This window comes from Canis lupus, chromosome 4 (genome assembly GCF_011100685.1).
Source record: "Canis lupus familiaris isolate Mischka breed German Shepherd chromosome 4, alternate assembly UU_Cfam_GSD_1.0, whole genome shotgun sequence".
In the NCBI taxonomy this organism is placed as follows: domain Eukaryota; kingdom Metazoa; phylum Chordata; class Mammalia; order Carnivora; family Canidae; genus Canis; species Canis lupus.
In genome coordinates, this window is record NC_049225.1 from 6,301,995 (window position 1) to 6,323,938 (window position 21,944).

The window sequence follows — 21,944 nt, forward strand, 5'->3', positions numbered from 1 at the left end:
GACAGCCAACTCAATGGCTCTTCTACAGGATTTCATCATTGCCATGGTCCAATGACTTCTGTATAGTATTCATCTTACCCCTTTGTCAGGAAGTATGTGTTGCTGTCACCCTGTCTCTATTCCACTATTGTACCTTGAGTGTGTGGAGAGAACCAAATAACTTGTCAGAGATTGCTTTAAGCAGCCACATTTGAATTTGAGGGAAAGGAAAACTGAAAAATTAACAGATAACTGAGAGATCCTGGACTTTAAGCTGGAGGCAGTGGCTCCATGGGAGTTTGAGCTGTGTTCTTAAGGGAAGGGTGAACATATTCTATACACTCATCTTGTAAAAAAATGGATATTAGGCCACTATGACAAACGATGCTTTGTGCTTGCCAGCCCTACTTCATCTATTCTATGTGTTCTAACCGGGGCACATAAAAAGACTTCATATCTCCGCCTCTCTGAAAAGTGTGCCCATCTGCTGCACTCTTGCCAATGGAATATGGGGAGAAGTTATGTGTGCTATTTCCAGCTTTGCCCCCTAAAACTTCTTGAGAAATACATTACATGTTTTCCCATTATTTTGGTGCTCGGGAATGATGATGTCACTAGGTAGAAGAATCGTGGGTCCCTGAGTCTCCACTTGAAGGACACCTGTCTTGGAGAGCCACCCAACTAGGAACATCCCTTTTGGACATTTCACAAGCAAAAAGCAAAACTTTAGTTGTATTGAAAAATACAAATATAGTCTTTAGATCCACTAAGCCATTGACATTTCCAAATTTCTTTGTTACCACAGTATAGAAGAATTGTCTTGATTTGCTTACCTTGACTAATACAGGATACTAGCACAAATTTTCAATGATTCTCCTCTCACCTTTCACTTAGCTCTGTATTTCCTCTTAGCTGGATAGTTCCTGCATTTGGCATCTTTGTTTAATCATAGAAAACTAAAAAAAAAAAAAAAAAAAAAAAAAAGTTGGCTCCCCATTGGGTGTGGAGCTCTATGTAGGGCTCAATCCCACAACCCAGAGATCATGACCAGAGCTGAAACCAAGAGTTAGATGCTTAACTGACTGAGCTACCCAGGTACCCCTACTTGTATCTTTTCTATATTTCAAACACTGAATGATATAAAGCTGAAAGCTATGCCCTCCAGAAATTGCAAAGCAGTAGAAGAAAGACACATACACACATGACTGAAATAAAAAGTAAAAAGTGTAGGGTACTTAAGTTAGACACAAACAAAGTTCTGTAAGAATCTAGAGGCCAAAATGATTACTTCTCATATTGCAAATTAAATGAAAATAAACCCATGGCTCTAATTTATTTTCTTAAAATTTTGAATATGCCCCTCCCTCCATTCCTGATAGATTATTTATCCCCTGGACATGCACTTTCCCTGCTCTGTGAAATATCTACTACAGATTTTAAAACCTAGGCTGATTCCTGCCTGCTAACCAGCATCTGTGTATCAGAACTGTCAACTCCTATCTGAATGTGGACTCTAGGGATTAAACCAATTCCAGTGTTAACAGAACAGATATCAGTAGGAGCTGAAAAATAATTTCAAAAACAAATCCCACAAACAAAAGTTCTTTAAGTATTATATACTTTGTTACTTTGCCTCTATGCACACAGGTAATCAAGGTAAGTTTCCTAAGAATTAAATAAATTTAGGTTTTCTAGAAAGACTTGAGTAGGCAGCTACTCCTGCTCTGTTTCCAGTGAGAAACCTCTTCTGTGGCATCTCTGAAAGGGAGAAATCTATCTAGTCTCTGCTTAAATACCCCCATGTCCAAAATCTCATGCCTTCTCAAAGAAGGTTTTTCTGATAATGGAAAACTCAAAACCTAGCTCCATTTTTATCAATTTCAGCAGATAAATCACATTTATTTCAGACCTGTTTAACTTTTTTTTGTAACAATTCCTCAGTGATTCATCGGGGAAGTGTTGTTATAGAAAGTAAAGAGAAACAAATTCCTATTTAGAAAGAAAAAGGATGGGTGCCTGGGTGACTCAGTCCATTGAGCATCTGAATCTTGGTTTTAACTCAGGTCGTGACCTCAGGGTGGTGAGATCGAACCCCACATCAGGCTCTATGCTCAGCAGGAAGTCTGCTTGAGATTCTCTCTCTCTCTCTCTCTCTCTCTCTCCCTCCACCCCTCCTCTCCCACTCACATGCATGCATGCTGTCTTTCTATCTCTCTCTCTCTAAAATAAATACATAAATCTTCAGATGAAAAAAGACAAAAAGAAAAAGGAATGACACCAGCTCATATTTGTCCAGAGCCCTTATGCTCACAAATAAAGACATCACACCCTGGTGCCTCCTGCTCTTGGCTTCATTGGTGATTTATATTTGTTTTGCTATCCTCTAGGTCCGGGGGAGTTCCACTCACTCCATCATGATCACTCAGAACCATTTCATTCTCTTTAGTTATGCCAAGGCTTCTGTTTGGAGGCTTTCCAATTTCTATCTGTTCAGGCCCTGGTGTCCCTCAGGACCTCCAGGGAGGGCGGGACTTTGGGGGACACTGGTGAGACACTCCATACAGCACAGTTTTTCCTCTGTTACACTGGCCCTTCAACCTCTTTGAGATTCTACTGCTGAAAACTGAAATACCTCTCTGAGTGACAGTGGGAGACGTATATAAGTACACAAATGCACATGCTTACAATTTTGAACATCATTTCAAGAAAGTCACAGATCCTCTGAATGAGACCTATGAATCTCAAGTGATGAATCCAAGTCTTACAGCAAAATTGAGGGTCTTTAATTCAAACAAATTCTCAGGAATTTATTTAGCACTGACTCAGGCCAAACTCGGCATTGGTCATTTGTCAGACATGAATAGAACACTGTCCCTACACAGACCATAGAGAGGGAAACAGACATACATCTAGTTTTAATAGAGCAGTGTGTCATGTATATCACTGATGAGAAGTGCTACTCATGAGACAAGATGGGTAGCATCTTGAAAGACAGTTGTGACCATTGTGGAATGTATGACAAGCTCCCTCAAAAAGCAAGTCTTATTACATTCATCTCTCATTGGCACACCCTTGCCACCCTCCCTGTCATGACATTAACGAGATTCACCCATGGTAGGCTTGGAAATGTTGGTGATAAATTTCTATATAATTTTAGATGGTAATTCCATTAACTTCTAAAAACGCTTCAGTGCCCTTTGAAACAAAAAGAACATTGTACCAGAGTGAAAGACTGAGATAGGGCATGCCCGAGCATTAGCCCCTTTCTGCCCAATGCTGGCTACCAGTCCCAGTACTGAGAAGACCACTGGACATTGGGGATGGCACTATCAATGACTAGAAGCAAGGCAGGGGCAGTGGTCAGTGACTGTGGCTGCCACCACATTCTGAAAGACCAATGGAGCCAGCTGCATCTCAGAAGATGGTGGTCCCAGCCCAGCCTGCTATTCTGCAACAGAGACCAGAAGGGATCCAGAGAACCCTGCATCAATCAGGAACACTGGTCAACTGACTGTCAAAACTTTCTAAGATACTTCATTAGAGAAGAAGGAGAAGATACCGAATTCGGAAAGCAATCATTATAACACAAATGGAGACTGTTTAGGCTAGAAAAGACAGATTGTTTAAAGGCAGGTTTAAGCTTCCCCTCTACCCAGTGAGGTGGAAAGGAGGGGAAATGATTACCAGAGCCAGTTTTCTCTGCACAACAGAGGGCAGGGTGGAAAATTTGTGACCTACTCTACTAATCTTCAGGGGAAAGACTGCCAGAGATGGGCAGCCAAGAAGAAGAATAACCAAGGCATTGCAGAGGCAAAATAATTAGCCTCTGAATAATTAAGATTTTTTGATAAATAGAACAACCTAATATCCTTACAAAAACTCACTTCCGGAGGATAAAAACATGCTGAGGTCAATTGCACCTTAGTGCAGGGTCAGAGGTAGAATCCACAGACATTGAACCCAATCTTTTTTTTTTAAAGATTTTTATTTATTCATGAGAGACACAGAGAGAGAGACAGAGACAGAGACACAGGCAGAGGGAGAAGCAGGCTCCATGCAGGGAGCCCAACAGGGACTCGATCCGGCGTCTCTAGGATCACACCCTGGGCTGAAGGCGGCCCTAAACCACTGAGCCACCTGTGCTGCCCGAACCCAATCTTTAATCGCATTAAGTATTGTCATAAATATAAACTAATTTTTATGCAACTTTGTGGGTTTTTTTTCTTAAGATTTTATGTATTTGAAAGAGAGAGAGAGCGTGCATGCATGCGAGTTAATGGGGGCAGGGGCAGAGGGAGAGAATCTTTCAGCAGACTCCCCACTGAGCTTAGAGCCTGACCTGGAGCTCTACCTGGGGATCAATGCCACAACCCAGGAGATCATGACCTGAGCTGAAACCAAGAGTCAGAGGCTCAACCAGTTGAGCTAACCCAGAGCCCCACTTTAAATGTGTCTTCATGTCCATGGTCTGGATGGCAAGGGTGAATGAAGGTATGAAATCAGCTGATGTGAACCACGTGAACAAGTCCCAACGTTGGAGAGCTCAGGCTCAGGACTGAGCCTACATGTCACTCCAGCTCAGATAGCCCCTCAGAAACACGGGTGGGCCTAGTTCTCTATGATCTCTCAGAGCAGTTTTCTTCTAACAATGACATGATTTGGCTGACTCTTTGGCCACAAAATAGCTCTGCAAGCAGGTCTTATTTTCAGAGTTAATAAAAAGATAAAGAACTTTGGTTAAGTTGAAGGGAGCCACACAGAACTGAATAGTAAAGATGCATCCTACCAGGGGGCAGCTGTGGAAAAAACTCTGCACATCATATTCTTGGAGCACAACTGTAGAGAGGTGGGAAGGACCAGGTTCTGAGAAGGAAGATAACCTTGAGAAAGATGTCCAGTTAGAACAGTCCTGAAGAATTTTTGTGAAGTTGCTTCACAGGCAGAAGTGTCACCCATCAGGGTAGCATCTATACAAAGCCATGGAAGTCATAATTCTTGGCTCTGACTTCTGATAAAAGAGTAGAGAAAAGTGTTTCAAACAAGGCAATTTAGTCCTCATGTCTAGGCCCCAGTGGGCAAAATAAAAGCCTATAACAGGGCAGCACATAGCCCTCATCATGTGCTTGGATGCTTTGCCAAAGGGCACTGTTCACTCCACCACCTCTACCCTCCTGGCTTTGCCACCTGGGCTCACCTGGGTCTGAAACATCTAGTAATAGCAAAAGAGGTTCTTGTTATTCCAGATATTATGAATATTAGACTTCAAAAGATTGAGGATTACATAACAGTTAATTTAAGGATATAAATATGCATCAATATCTATTTATACCTATGTAACAAATTAAAACATTGCTATAAGCTGTAACCCTGTGTCATGTGCTACCAGGCATGATGGAACCCCCAGCCAAGGCAGTCCAGGGTGATGATCTTACCTAGGCATCCTCCCTCTGTCAACTGGCCTCAGAACTCTTCTGAAGACCACTCCAGTCCATGCTTCCCATTCATCCCCACCTGGTCACTCACCTGTCATTGCCAATATGCTAATTAATTACAGAAATTCCTGGGAGGTTTTGTCCTGAATTGGTTAAGACTTCCAAGTACCACGGTTGTTAATTGCATTTCGAGATCCCCATATATTTCTGTTCCTATAGCTGACCCAGTTTTGTGCAACAAGGCTTTCTCACTCTGTCCATGGGAAACAGACCAGAAGTCTCATGGCTGCTAGTGGAAAGAGAAACCCATATAGTTTGGGTGGCTCCTGAAAAAATGTTTCCACTACTTAAAAGCCATTTACATCCTCCCATCTCAGGGCACTGGGACACTGGCACTGAGTTTCATGTACTGCCTCTCTGGGGTTTCATGTTTTGTGCCCACTAGGATGAATGTTGTACAAATATCATATCACTGTTATTTCTACCTATTGCTCTGGGACCTCAGATATCAGTGATTTGGGTACAGAACAATCATACAATGAAAACATACATGACTTAAGGCTGTATATAGAGGGAGGCTCATGTAAATATGTATTTGTATAAATACAAATATGTATATATGTATCCATAACATACATACCCAAATAAGTGCTATTTCTTCAGTGTCTACCTTGAGGGAGTTAGTCTGTCAATTCAATCCCACTTCTATTGCTCCAAAGGTTTTCTGAACTCTGCTTTTAAAATGGCTTTTAGAATCTACAGCACAAACTTTTCAATGTTTCTGTGGTAGTAATCTTTATTCATAGAGGGTGGCTTTAGGTTTGGAAAACAGTCCAAAGTCATTTGGAGCAAACTCTAGCTAAAATGTGGTTGATTAAGTTGAAGTAAAAATCAATTTAGGTGTTTTTTTTTTCTTTTTGCCAAATATTCACTCATTTGGAGAATTGTCAGGAGACAAAAGCAAATCACAGGGTCATGGTACAATCTTCTTCCACTCTACAGAATCTTTCAGATGCTTCAGTTTTTACACAATAATTCTCCCGGACTGTTTGATGATAGGAGGTGAAATCTATATAAATAATACACTGTGTCAAAGAAATAAATGGACAGTAAGTCATTTGCCAATTCTGCCACATATGTTTTCTGGAATCTCTAATACATTGCAATTTTTCTAATGTTAACTTAGCTTTTGTTTTCAGATAATATTCAAAATAACAAAATAAACCAAAAATCCTCTGGCTTCATCTCTGGGCATTTCCTCACGAGTTTGTGAATGACACTTACAATAAGGAATTGACTCATGCAATTTATGGAGAGTTGATGTCCTGCATTGAGTCCAAAGGCCAGAAAGCTGAAGAATTCTCCCTTCTTTCAAATGATTGGAGGAGACCCACCCACATTATGAAGGGCAATCTGCTTTACTCAGTCTAACCAATGTAAATGTTAAGCTCATCCAAAACACCCTCACAAAAACACCCAGAATAACATTTGACCAAATACCTGGGCACCCCATGTCCAATCATGTTAACACATAAAATGAACCATGCAATATCCTCTTCCCATTTTTCTCACTGTTACCCAAATGAAGCACACAGTCTTTACCAGTAAATGTCCCTAGAGTATTATAGAATATTCTAGGTTCAAATACTCGCCTCATACAACTCATTCTTTTGCAGATGGTACCAGAGAAGACCCAAATCACTCAGCTGTTCAGAAGGAGCACATTCTAGAACCAAATGTTTGAACTCACAGGATACTATTCTTTTCACAACCCCATCCTAGTATATACTTTCTACACCATTAACATTTTATTGTGCAATGGGTCTGTACCTTTATCTATTTTTATTGCTTTGAGTAAAAATGAAGACTTAGTTACTTCAAGCAACATCTGTCCAAAAACCTCCTTGTGACAATCAAAAACATTCATTTGATATTCTTTACTCATATACTTATTTTAACGTGCCAACTGTCTACTTGGCAAATTGATTTAACTTTATTCAAAATTTGATGTGAATTCCTTTTTCTGATTAACAATTACTCACTGGTACCCTGAAATGCAGCAATATGCACTCATACTTGCCTTAACTAAAAGTACAAGTACTGTTGTGCATGCTGAAATTTTCCATTTGGCCTTGGAGACGGAGCAGTGAACTGAAAGTCAGGAGATGCTGACCAGAGATTTCACTGGAATGAGACAGCTTTAAGACCTTTATCCAGTGGTTTTATTTCTCAGAATATCAGTGAAAGGAATTGAACCTTAAGACATATATTATCCTTCACATTTGTTTATAAAGACATGCTCCTAGACATTGTCTCATTCAACTTAAATGAACTTAAAAGTTCACTTTGAAGTAGTTATCATTTCCCATGCTGGAAAGTCAATGTTTTTATCAGCAGAAGTCTACAATTAAATGTTGCCATATGTCTCCATTACCCCTCCTCTCTGCTTCTGAAGCCACAAAGGAAAAATCAGCTTGTAATTACTGCTGCTGCAAATCCAAGATCTCTTCAAGGATCCATCCAGAGTACACACCTGGAAAGATCTTGATTAGATGTTCATCCTGAGTGCAAGAAATGGAGAATACCTAACACTTAGGATGGGCAGAGATGATACTGAAACATAAAATTTGCTAACTCATCAATCAGAGAAAAACTGAGCTTTCAGCATGGAGGCAGCCTGGGGTGGGAGTCAGGGAGTGTGGTGCGTAGATTAAAGATTTAGGAACAGGAAAACCATCATTTCCCTTCTGAAAGGAGTGGGCTTAGGGAAGAGGGAACTTTCTTACCCATCTGACATTCTAACATGAGTATCTCCAGCCCAGACCTCTCCACTGGCCATCTCTACGTGAATGTCTAATGGCTATCTCAGGCTCAGCATGCCCTCAATGAAACTCCCAATCTTCCCCCTCTCTGTAAAACCAACTCTTCCTATAGTCTTGCCCTCTCAATTAATAGCCATTCTAGCTCCTGCCAAAATCCTAGAAGTCATTCTCTCTCTCTCTCTCTCTCTCTCTCTTAAAGATTTACTTGTTTATTTGAGAGAGAATGAAAAAGAGAGAGAGAGAGAGACCACATGTAAACAGGGGAGTGGCAGGGGGAAAGGGAGAAATAGAATCTCAAGCCGACTCCCTATTGAGCGAGAAGCCTGAAGCAGGGGCTTGATCTTAGGATTTTGAAATCGTGACCTGAGCTGAAACCAAGAGTCGGATGCTTAACCAACTGAGCTTCCTAGAAGTCATTCTTGAATCCCCTCTTTCACTCACCCCCTCACATATTAGCTCTACTTTCTTATGACTTCTACTGCCACCCCCTCAACCCCACTCCAAGCAACTACTGCTTTTTTTTGCTGCATTATTGCACTGAGCTACTAATTACTCTCCATGATTTTATCTTTATCATCTGCTCCTTAAAGTCTATTCCCAACTCAGGATTTGGAGTAATTATTAGAATGCAAGTCAGATTACATCACTCCCCTTCTTAGAAATCTCCAATGGTTTCTGTCTCCATCAAGTAAAAACCAAAGACCTTCTAGCAGTTGCAAAGGCCTTCTGCTCTCTCTAACCTCATTATCTATTCTCCTTATGGAGGTCCACTGATCTGTAGCCATACCAGCCTCCTTGCTGCCCTTTGAAAACTCTGACATCCTCTGGAGACAAGGCCTCTTATGTTCTTTGTCTAGCCATTGGGAGCAGCAATTTTGTCTGTTGTATTCTCTGACATATATTCAGTATTCCACATTATGCCTAGTAAAGGGAGGTACTTAATAAATATCTGTAGAATTAAATTTAATCAACCATCCGGTACCCTCTCCTCCGAAGGGGCAGGGACCTCAGCCCATGCATGAAAGGCACTTTGCAGATGGCAGTCCTCCCAATGCCCAGAGCTCTGCACCCGGACCTGTGGAGTCTTGTCTGCCTTAGCACTTGTCCATTCTTAGCCATGAATGAATGCTGCTGGGCATCCCATGCATTTAAATGAAAAGTAATTAAAAAGGGATTCGCTTGGAAACAAATGGATATTGGCTTCAGGCACCCAAGAAATGCTTCATTGTGGTTTTCTATGCTTCCTTCTTGTATCTGCCTCCTCCTTGGCATAACATTAAACAAAACTACTGCCTCTTTTCCAAGAATGCTTTCAGATACCAAAGCAGTGCAGGTTACCTCTCCACCCCTGCTCACCTTCACACCCCAGATGAACATAGAACATCATGGAAGATCCCAAATGAAATGTGACCAGATTCTGCCAGACAGTTTGTGGAAAAGAAAGCCATTGTGTGCTGTAGTCTAGCACTTATAACAGAGAAGTTTTAGAAGGACAACAAAAACACGGTTCACCTAAAGAGCTCACTGAAATTTGGTGCACAAATGTGGAACAAGTGTCTTCAATTTTAGAAGTTATTATAAAAAAGGTATTTGAGAACTGAAAGGTCTTGATGCGGCCAGAGACACAGGGTGGAGGGTATTAGGGTAGAGAAGGGGGACTTGAAGTTTCAATTATACTGTCCTTGGTTTAGGAGCACAGGATACGTAGAGGAGCAAACGCTGTGACCCACTCTCAGATCACCATTTCTTTTCTTTTCTTTCTTTCTTTCTTTCTTTCTTTCTTTCTTTCTTTCTTTCTTTCTTCTTCTTCTTTCTTTTTCTTTTTTCTTTCTTTCTCTCTCTCTCTTTGTCTCTCTCTCCCTCTCTCTCTTTTTTTTTTTTTTTTTAAGATTTTACTTATCTATTTGAGAGAGAGAAAGAACAAGAGAGGGGCAGAGGGATTGGGAGAAGCAGACTCCCCACTGAGCAGGGAGCCCCACCAAGAGCTCCATCCCAGGACCCTGGGATCATGACCTGAGCCAAAGGCAGATAAGCCACCAGGCACCCCTCAGCACACCTTTTCAATGTGCTGTGAATGATCAAGTGAGGGCAATGTCTTTCCCATTTTGCCAGCATTACTACAGACATGCAACACCGCACCTCCTCACCAGCTTTAAGCGCATTTGCTAGACAAATCCATTGTTCCAATGCCTATCTGATACAATGCTAACGTTCATAATGTTAAATTTAAGATAGCAATTAGCCAAACATCCTTCTGCCAACTTCCTGAGAGAGGAAGATAAGGAGATGCTTTCAGCTTGATCCCTTTCCTCAGATAAGGAAGAAGAAATAAATACCTTCTTTTCTTTCCGACCATGGAGATTTCCATGAGAGTAGGGCTTAACGCTTGCTGGTGTCTCTTAGGAAAATGTTTCTACTGCACCATAAAAACCCTCAATCTTTGTGCTAAGAATACATATACATTTTAACATTGTAAAGCAGGGATTGAGACAAAAGCACAGACTTTAAAGCAATTCATGAAATTAGAGAGTTGAAAAATCAAAGAAAATTTAATTAGTATGCAGAAAAGCTGAACTGCTATTATGGAAAACTGATTGAGTTTTCTATTAAAACATTTGTTAATTATTACGAAATAGTTGATATCTTACTAAATCATATTCTACATGTTCCACTTGAGTAAAAGATAAATTGTCGGTGTTTCATGTGTTTTTTTTTTCTTAGAAAATAGACCTTATTATTAGAGAAAGATAGAAGGCTGAGAAATGTACATGTCACTTATACCACCTGAAATTTTTAAAATGACAAAATAGATACGTCAAAAGAAAACAAAATCCATCAACAGGGATGATTTAAAACAAGTGTACCATGGGTAAACCAGAAATACCAAGCATGCTCACATCTCCTGTGAAGTTTACTAGCCACAGCAAACCACAGGGAGCCTTGTGAGCCCTGCCACTGTCATGTAAATCCAAGCAGTCTTCATCCCAGCCCACCTGCAATAACCTGTTTCAGGCTTCCACTCTTCCCATTAAGTAGTACCTGATGCTGTCAGTTCTTCACTCAGATGATAGAATGCTTTGTTTTCTTTTGTTAAAACGAGAGTCTGTCCTTTCTCTGCTCACTTGATCCCTTCTATCCCCATGGTTTCCTATGAAGCTCATGTTAACGTTTGAACTCCTCACTATGGCTTATAAGCCTTTAATGATCTAACCTCTGCTTATCTGACCATCTCTCCTACCAATTTCTCCTTTTCCCTTTCTCTGATCACAGCAGTTTTCTTTTTTCTCCTTGAACATATAAAACTGATTGCAGTCTGAGGATCTTGCTCACTGCTCTCCTAAGACCACTTTGTCAGACATCTGCTAGGACTCATTCTCTTGTCATTTCTGGCCTCTGCTCCAATGTCACCTCTTAGAAGTGGCCTTCTCTGATACCCAAGTAGCAACATCCTCCGCAAGTCTGTTTTCCTACCTTGCTTTATTTCAATTCACAACACGTAATGAACACCCGCAATTATATTTTATATATTATATTATACATTTTCTTGTGTACTGTCTCTCCATGAAGATAGGGACTTTATCATAGCCCCTGCTGCATCCCTAGTGCTTTATAAAAACTACTTGGCACATTGTATTTATTTTTTTTTAAGATTTTATTTATTTATTCATGAGAGACACAGAGAGAGAGGGGCAGAGACACAGGCAGAGGGAGCAGCAGGCTCCATGCAGGGAGCCCAACATGGGACCCGATCCCGGGTCGACAGGATCAGGCCCTGGGCTGAAGGTGGGGTTAAACCGCCGCTGAGCCACCAGGGCTGCCCGGCACATAGTATTTAATAAAAACTTGTTTAATGACCAAAGGAGTGAATTAATCATGAAAATAAAAAGGATCAAGAAGTTCTGGCTGGATGCAAGAAGGAAAAATCATTATGCAATGGTATTTAATAACACCGAAGATGAAGAGGGAGTTCTAAAACTTCTAGGAAGAGGAAAACAAGTTACTTTCTTGTAATATGCTGTTCACTCAATCTACTGAAATATAATAGAAAACACAGCTCAAGCAGGCTTAAGGAATAAACGGGATGCATTGGCACCTACAAAAAAAGCCTAGTAATGAAACCACTGTCTAGGGTTGGTTGATTTGGTAGCTCAATGACGGAGCCAAGGAACCATTTTCTTTCCATCTCTGTTCTTTTTTAAAGATTTTATTTATTTATTAATGAGAGACACACAGAAAGAGACAGAGACATAGGCAGAGGGAGAAGCAGGCTCCCTGCAGGCAGCCTAATGCGATATTCCATCCCAGGACCACTGGATCACAACTTGAGCCAATGGCAAACACTCAACCTCTGAGCCACCAGGTGCCCCTCCATCTCTGTTCTGCTAGACACAGAATTAGTTTTCTTTTTTCTAGAACTAGCTTATCTATTGACTGCCATTCTTAGTGAGAAATACATCCTCTTTGTTTATGAAAAAGAAGAGAGAGCAAGCTTTTTTCTCAAAACAACCAAGAACTTGAGATTGGCCCTACTGCAGTTCTGTAAGACACATGCCCACACTGGACTAGTGAAGAGGCCTACAGAATGGGCTGTATTGATGCTAACCTAGGGCCCTAAAGCTGTGACAGTGGGTAGGGTTAGGGGAGAAAGTATTCAGAGTATGAGGGAGAGAAGGGGATACACAAAAGGAAATCTGAATGATATGAAGAAGAGAGGGTAGAATAGCTGCTGGCAGGCAGTTTATTGAGCAACATCACACTACAGAAAAATGGCAATTAGGTGGGCCCCAGGCCTCACTGGCTATAATGTGTAGCAGGAGAAATCACATCAGAGATCTGAGGAAACAGATTTTGAACCTAAAATTCTATAACCAGCTATATTATTAGTCACATGTAAGGCTGAAGTAAAGATCATATTCACTAGAAAGTCTAAATAAACTAACCATGAATTCTCTCTAAAAAGTCACTGGAAAACATACATATTCTAGCCAAATGAATATTCTCAAGAAAGACAAAATTGTGGGATACAAGAAAGAGTACTGAACAACCAAAGTTGAGTTAACGTAAGTATCAATCATTAGGTAAAAACGAGTTAATCACAATCTCATAGTAAAATCATCACATCACAGAAGAGGGGATGAGTGAGTTCTTTTATTTTCATATTAATAGGGAAGACGTGAATGATTTATTTAGCATTTGAAAAAAATTTGTATCTAAATACGTGCGCTTAACTGGGAAGACTATTAGAAACAGAAGACATATCTTCCATATGTGTGGGGGGGAGGTGAAACATTAAAACCACAATTAAATGAAAACCTGTCTATAAATAGGAAAGGAACAAAAAAGAAGTAATTGATAAAGAAGAGAAAAAATAAAATGAAAAAATAAATTAAAGCATATCAATAAAGAAAATATACATGAAGAAATTAAATTTTCAGATTAAAAATTGGGTCAAAAAATCAAAGAAAGTCCAATTTATAAGAGATATTTTAAAACAAATAAATTTTAAAAACTATAAAAACAGATTTGTTGAAATGCAGAAATGAAAAAGAAACCATGCCATGAAAATTGTAAAAATAAAATCTATAACAAAAAGCAAAACATTGTTAAAAGAGAACGCATTAAATGGGACCAAAAAGCTAATTTCATTTGAAGAAATTTCATTCAATGAAGATTTAACAGTCATGATCCTTGATCACTTAACAAAGTAATAGATACATGTAGCAAAATGGACAGGAATGCAAATAAAATTAGCAAATTCACAATCATGACAAGATTTATTTAAAATTTATTTATGTATTTATTTTGAGAGACATAGAGAGAGCACAACTGGGGGGAGGGGCAAACAGAGAGAAAGAAGGACAAAAAAGACTCCTAGCTGAGCAGAGAGCACAATGCAGGGCTTGATTCCAGGACCCTGAGATCATGATCTGAGCAGGAGGCAGATGCTTAACCAATTGAGCCACCCAGGTGCCCTTCAATCATAACAAGATTTTTTTAAGTGTCTGTCTTAGAAATTAGATTAAGGATTTTAAGCATGGACATAATTCAATTAAGTTTTAATACATACCCATAACCATCAGCTTACAAGCATATATACCCACACACATGCACATACACACATACATGCACATACAAACACATTTGACCTCACTTACCCAAAAATCAAAAATCTTTTCAATTTCCCAAATAACTATAGCTCATTAATAAAAACTGTCCATGTATTAAGATGTAAAGAAAAAATTATATATTTCAAAAACCAGATAATACCAAGCACATTCGCTAATCATAATATGATAATATAAGTTAAAAATGAAAAGATAACCAAAAACTACCCCTTGGGAAAAATTTAAATATTCTTTTAACCAACTCTTGTTCTAAGATAAAAATCAAAACTGAAATTATAAGCAGAGATGAGTGAAAATGAGAGTACTATGTGACAAAGCTCATATATAATCCAAAGTGATACCCAGAGGAAATTTTCTTGTCTTATAAGCATCCATTAAAAAGTAAAATATATCAAAAATAGAGTAACAAAGCATTATCTCAAAGAGCTAAAGAAAGGATGCCAAAAATAAACTGAAAAAGTATAAAGACAGAACTAATAAAGATTAAAAACAAGTTAATCAAAGAAGAAAAAAAAATAGAATTAGTCAAGAGAACCAAACACTGGTTCTCTAAAAGATCAATAAAAACAGACAATTTTTGGTACATCTGACCCAGAAAAGCAAAGAAAAAGGTACAAATAAACAATACTAAGTACAAAAAAGGAGACATAACTAGAAAAACAGTAAGTTACACATTTAATATAATATAAAGTATAAATTTGAAAATTTAGACAATATAGGCAATTTTTTTCAATGTATGTAAATTGGAAAACTGGGTTAAGAAATGAGACTTACAAAAAAAAAAAAAGAAATGAGACTTACATATAAAACACAAGCTATGAAACTCCTGGAAGATAACACAGGAGAATATATAGATGACCTTGGATATGATGATGACTTTGTAGATGATGACCTCCACGGAGGAAACCTCATCCTCATTGGGAAGTGAGAAAGTTGAGACTTGGATTAGAGATTTAGTTACTAAAGAGTTGAAACTAGAGGCCAAGAAAGAACTAGAAATGGTAGCTTGGGAATCATGGAAAGTCCTTAGCTCATTCTACAACTCAGTATCCATAGCAAAGCTCAAGTCTCAGAAGCTTTCAAGGAACACAGTGGCCAATTAGACCACATACAAATTAAAAGCATCTGGGGCACCTGGGGGGCATGATTGGTTAAGCGTCTGACTCTTGGTTTCAGTTCATGTCCTGATCTCAGGGTCATGGGATTCAGTCCCACTTTGGGCTCAACACTCAACAGAGAGTCTGCTTGAGACTCTCTCCCTTTCCCTCTGTCCTCTGCCCCATGCTTGCATGCACTCTCTCTCTGCCTTTCTCTCTCTCTCTAAAATAAATAAATAAATCTTTTGCAAAAATTTAAAACTTCTTTTGATAAATACACATGCACAAATTAAAGACAAAGATAGAGCAAAAGTCTGTGTGGCACTTACATCAATTAATTTATATACAGAATAAATTATTTTCTTTGGTTGCTGGCATGAATGTAGCAATTTGGTTATACCACAGTGGAGAGCACAGGGTAGCCTTAGGAGTTGGAATCAAACTCCTTCCATCTAAACTCTCTTTCTATCACCTATTATTGTATGATCACAGACACAAGTGTAAATCCCTTCGTATGTGAAGACAGTAAAACTACTTTCCTCATAGGCTTAATTGGATGCTTAAACATGATACATAATATATAATGTATACAAGGTGCTTTTAATAGTGCCCATATCATAGAGGAAGTGCAAGACATAGCAATTATTAAAGACACATCACAATACTAAGAGGTAAGCAACAAACTAAGGCACTACTTTTGACAAATGTAAAAGGCAAGAGGAAATTATCTCTATTAAAATAGCTCCAAGATTTCCCCTAGGTCAGGCCTCACCAGGTTGGCCCATGCCAACCATATCAATCAAACCCTTTTCCTTCCCTCTGGCTCAGTTCCTTCCAGTAGCTGTGCTTCCCTTTGTCCTGGGACAGCTTTTATCTCCCCTGCTTGGCCAATTCCCTTGCTTCCATCATCAGCTTAGCTCCCCAAAAAAGTCAGCAAAATCACTTTATTTTACTTGAAGAACATAATGATTAGGTAAAAGCTGAAAATAAGATCAGAGATGAGAGAAAAGGCCCCCAAATGGCTTTTAAACTACAGATCACTTTAATAGTTGCTCTAATGCATCGCTCCTAAATATAATGTTCAAAATTTGCTGTTGCAAAGCATTTTTATAAAAAGAAAAGGAGAGAAAAATGACTGCTTATCTTGATGTCAATCAAACATTCTCAGAGTTGAGGCTTTCTGCTTTAGCCCCAGTGAAAGAAATCACCTCACGAGGGTAGCTTACCATTGGGAGTCATAAGCAAACCTCCTGCATGTGTTCATTTCTTGACTTGAAAGTATAAAGACAACAGATGTTTGACAATGTAATACAGAAGATAGATGAAAATGCAAGCCATGTCATATGATGATTGGGACTGTAGTTTGAACAGGTCATGGCTATCCTGTAAAAATGTCTGCCTCGATCCCCACGAACTCCTCCATGCCTCCCTTCCCGATTAGCTGAGATGGACCAGGGAAGCTTTCCAGTACACAGTGATGCTGCTTTCCTGGCCACGGTGGGGTACCTCACACCCACTAGCCAAGCAAGGTTTTCTTCTGAAGAGAATTTAAGAAAGGAATCATTCTTTCTACAGATGACAAAGCTTGCTTGAAAACTATGGACTGGACATCCCTCACCCATTGTGAAGCCACTCAACAGGAGGAATGGGTCATCAGGGATACGGTGGCATGGAGTGATGGTGGGAGATGGAAGGTGGACATCTCTTTAACTCCACCCTCAGTCTCTCTCTTACTGAGAAATCCATTTGCATTTTTGCCATTAGCTTCAATGATAGATTCCTACATCTATGATGAATTCTCCTTTCCTATGTAAAATGGCTCCAATCTGTTTATGTACTCTGAAACCAAATTCCTAATTAGTAGAATGAATGTGTGTGTGGCATGAAGGAGTACAACTTCATTCTTAAGACCTTGACAGCAGGAAACATGCCATTTTTCATTCACTTACTCATCATTCATTCATTCATTGACCAATATTTATTAAGCACCTATTAGGTACCAAGTGGTATAGGGGGTTAGAAGACAATAGTGAACAAGATATGGAAAATGCTTATATTGGATGATATACTCTAGATAAGATCACTAGGGAAGGCCTCTCTGAGAAGATAAGTGAGCAGTAACTTGATAAGGATCAGGGAATAAACACTGATAATCTATTGAAAGCAATAATAAATGCAAAGGCTCTGAGATGGGAATTTGTTTGGCCTTTGAGGAAGAGAAGCTAAAGTGGAGAGGTGAAGTGAACAAGGAAAAGTTAGGTAGGGAGCAGGGTTGGAAAGGCTAGATGTGGGTTTTATTTTATTTATTTATGTATTATTTTTTACTTACTTTTAAAAAAAGAGTTTATTTATTTATTCATGAGACACACAGAGGCAGAGACACAGGCAGAGAGAGGAGCAGGCTCCATGCTGGGAGCCCGATGTGGAACTCGATCCCGGGACTCTGGGATCACACCTGAGCTGAAGGCAGATGCTCAACACTTGAGCCACCCAGGCACCCCTGGATGTGGGTTTTAGTGTGATGGGAAGTCTCTGGAGGGCTTGAACATATGTATTATATTACATATGTATATATGTATTACAACTGTATTGTATTACAACATATGTATTGTATTACACATACATATGTATCACAACTGTCATATGTATTGCACAGTTGTCTGATGAGTGTGTTTTTTATAATGAAGTGTGAGTTATTATTTTAGCAACATGACTAAAGAAGCATTAAATAGAACAGTGTGATTAATGTTTTAAAATGATCATTCTGACTGGGGTGTAGAGAATTGACTGGAATGTTAGTGGGTAGAAGGCAAGCAAGATGGAAGAGAGGAGGCTGGTATGGCTGCTTTTGCAGGATCCAGGCAAGACCTAACAGGTGCTTTCACTTAGATGGCAGTGGTGGGGGAAGTGAAAAGTGGGCACATTCGGGATGGGTTCCAAACAGTGAACTCACAGGATTTGCCATGGGTTAGAAGTGATATTTGAGAAAAAAAGGAGGATCAGAGAAGGAGTCCAAGAATTTTGGCCCAAATAACTGGCAGAATGCAAATGCCATTTACTGAAATGGGTAAGGCTAGGCAGAGAAGTAGTTTGGTAGGGAAAACGAAGGATCATATCTTTGACACACTAATATTAAATTAGACATCTAAATGGAAATGTCAAGGAGGCTTTTGGCTAAATAAACTGCAGCTCAGAAGAGAGGAAATTCAGGGTTATCAGCATACGGGTGGCTTGTACGAGTACAGAACTGGTCGAGGTCACCTGGGAAGTGAGTTTAGCTAGGAAGGAAGTGTGAAGAGTGAGTTCCAGGTATTCCAATATGTGGCATACGGGAAATAGAGAAGTATCTAAGAAAGTGAAGTGAGAAGGAGCACATGTGAGGTGGGTGGAAGACCAGGAGAACACACGTCCTAGGTCTTCAAGGAGAGTGAAATCAAGGAGGCCCTTGGATAAAGTGTAAAAAAAAAAAAAAGCCAAATTAAACATTGCTGAAGGTTACAACTGTCACAAAATCACTAGGGAAAGCAAATGAATGCTGAATATAAGATTCAGCCAAGTACATAATTAGGCTGGGAGAAGAAGATGGGACTGGGAGTCCCAGAGCTGACTCAGACTGGGAACGTCATATCACGTACATAGTGTATGTACATGGATGTCCACTTTTTTTGTAACTCTTCATACCTTTTTTGCCTGGCACAAATATTGTAGACAATCCTTTGTACCCATTCAACTCAAAAATAACTCAAAAAGTAAAAACAGACATTTGTTTTATTATGAGGCTTCATGATCAATACATATGAGACTCCTGTTCTGTTATCAGTATAAAGTATATCAAAATAAAATGTAAAGAGATTGGGAGGTAAAGATGTGTAAACTTCAAGTGCAGAGAACTCTTGAACTCTGATCTAAGAGACAATGAAAAACTTGGGCAGTGGTTGAAGGTAGATGTAGCGTCAAGAGAGATGATTATAAAGACAAGTCTATTATCGCCATGCTTGAATGTCAATGGAATCGTCAGGAGAGAGATTATGATGACATAAGAAAGTTAGGGGCTCAGGAAAGCTGCTATTTTCTGATTGTAGGGAGGATGGGACCCACTGCTCACTGTTGAAACTGGCCTTAGCCCTGACAGAGGCCTTTGTCTTCCTTTGTCTCAGCAGGGAAGGGTGAGTTGATGGCACAGATGAGGCACACTGAGCAGGTGGGGGTCCCTTCTCAGCACGCAGAACAGATCTGCACATATCCTAAGTGGTTCTCAACTGTGACTGCACAATAGAGGGAAATGGGAGTTTCTGGAGTGCCTCATGCCTGGACTTCACTTCACATTGACCAAATCACAACCATAGGAAGTGAGGCCTTGGCACCAGCATTGTTTAAAAGCTTCCCAGGAAATGGGGTACCTGGCTGGTTCAGTCGGTAGAGCATATGACCCTTTAGGGTCGTGGGTTTGAGCCCCATGTTGGGTGTAGAGATTGCTTTGAAATAAATAAATAAATAAATAAATAAATAAATAAATAAATAAATAAATAAACTAACTAACTAACTAACTAACTAACTAACTAACAAATAAATAAAAGCTTCCCAGGAGATTGTAACGTGGATCCAGGGTTGAGAAACAGGGTTCTTAGCTCCTGAAAATGTACTGAATAAATAAAACAAGAAAGAACATTTCAGAAGTGGATGAGTCTTTCCTATTTTGGAAAGTATTCAATAACCTGGTAGCAGAAATGCTATTTAGAAAAATCTCTCTGTCTCCAGTTAAGCTCTATCCTGGGATACCTGCACATTCTCCTCTCTGTCTAGCTTCTATCCTCAAATTGGCTATCCATAAAGCTTCCTTAGCATTGCCAGAGCTTTTTCTGCTGGAGGGGTATTTCACTGTGGGGGAGACATAACCAATTTACCCACAAGAGGAATACAAAGCACACGGAAAAGAGAAGCAAATAAGGTTTTGTTGGCAGAATGTGATAGTCAAGGTCAATACATGCTTCATTTTTTTTTAGTTTTTGTCAGACCCTTGATCCCCACTCCTCTCTTTTCTCTGCAGCGTCCCTTAAGGATTCCTGTAACATTTAGAACTGGAAGGATCCTTGGAAATATCTATACTGATGGCTTGTGATCTTTTGTTTTTTAATTTAAGCCTCCAAACATGATATCCAAGCAATATCTAATGCTGACACAGAAGCCCAGCTCTTTGAGCTCGCTTGCCTCTCTCCAAGGGGCTCAGGAAAGCTTCGGGTGAAAACCTAGGGCTCTAGAGAGAAGCTAGAGTACAAGCCCCCTAATCTGTAGATGAAGAATTGGGGGCTAAGATAGGTCATGTGTCTTGTCCAAGGACAACCAACCAGGGAATGACCCATACAACATTGGGGTTCCCAGGTGCTAACCTGTGTCTTCCACAATGCCAAATTGCCTTCCCCATGCATGGAAACACTCACACCTCATTGCCTAGAATAGTATATTGCATTTTAAAAAAGATTTTATTTATTTATTCATGAGAGACACAGGCAGAGGAAGAAGCAGGCTCCCTGCAATGAGTCCAATGTGGGACTCGATCTCAGGACCTCAGGATCATGATCTGAGCCAAAGGCAGACACTCAACTGCTGAGGCACCCAGGTGTCCCTAGAATAATGTATTTAAAAAACTACAATGAAAAACTAATCTGGATCTAATCTATAGTTTACTAAATACAGACCTAGAGTTAGGTTTCCAGAGATGGCAAATAAAACATAAGATGTCTAGTTAAAGGTAAATGTTAGATTCCCAGTTAAACTCAAGTTTCAGATAAACAATAAATGTTTTTTTTTTTTTTTTAGTGTAAGTATGTCCCTTGCAGTATTTGGCACATACTTAATACTAAAAAAATGTATTCTTTGTTTATCTGGACTTCTAATTTAATTAGGCATCCTGTATTTTATCTGTCAACCCTCTCTGGAGCTAATCTGGAGAACACTGGTAATTCTTCTATTTTCTGATTAACTGAATGAAAGTAAAAATCATTTCAACACTCTTTTTGTTTTCTTCAGCAGGGGAATTATTAAAAGGGTATTAAACAAGCATTGATAAAAAAAATCCACATACTACTTACCAAACAATGGTAGGTAATGTGTATCTAGGGTTAAGAAACAGGGTTCTAGTTCCTTAAGGTATATTGAACAAATAAAATAAGAAAGAAAACTCTAGTAAGGAGTGAGTCTGTTATATTTGGGTATAGCAAAATATCATTCCTTTGACCCTAAAATCCTAAGGACTGTGTACCTTCTCAAGGAGGAAGAGTAAATTTTACAACCCATGGTTTTTTGCTAAGATAAGAGTCAGTCTATTCTCCTTATTCTACAACTGAAGCCTGATTCCTCCTTAGATGATGACTTGCCATCAGCCTCAGATTAATCAAATGGCTGTTGGAGTTTCTTATTCTATCCTACTAATACATCTTCCCATGACAATGGCCAGACGAAGAAAGCAAAGAGAGATTTCAGGCCACAGAC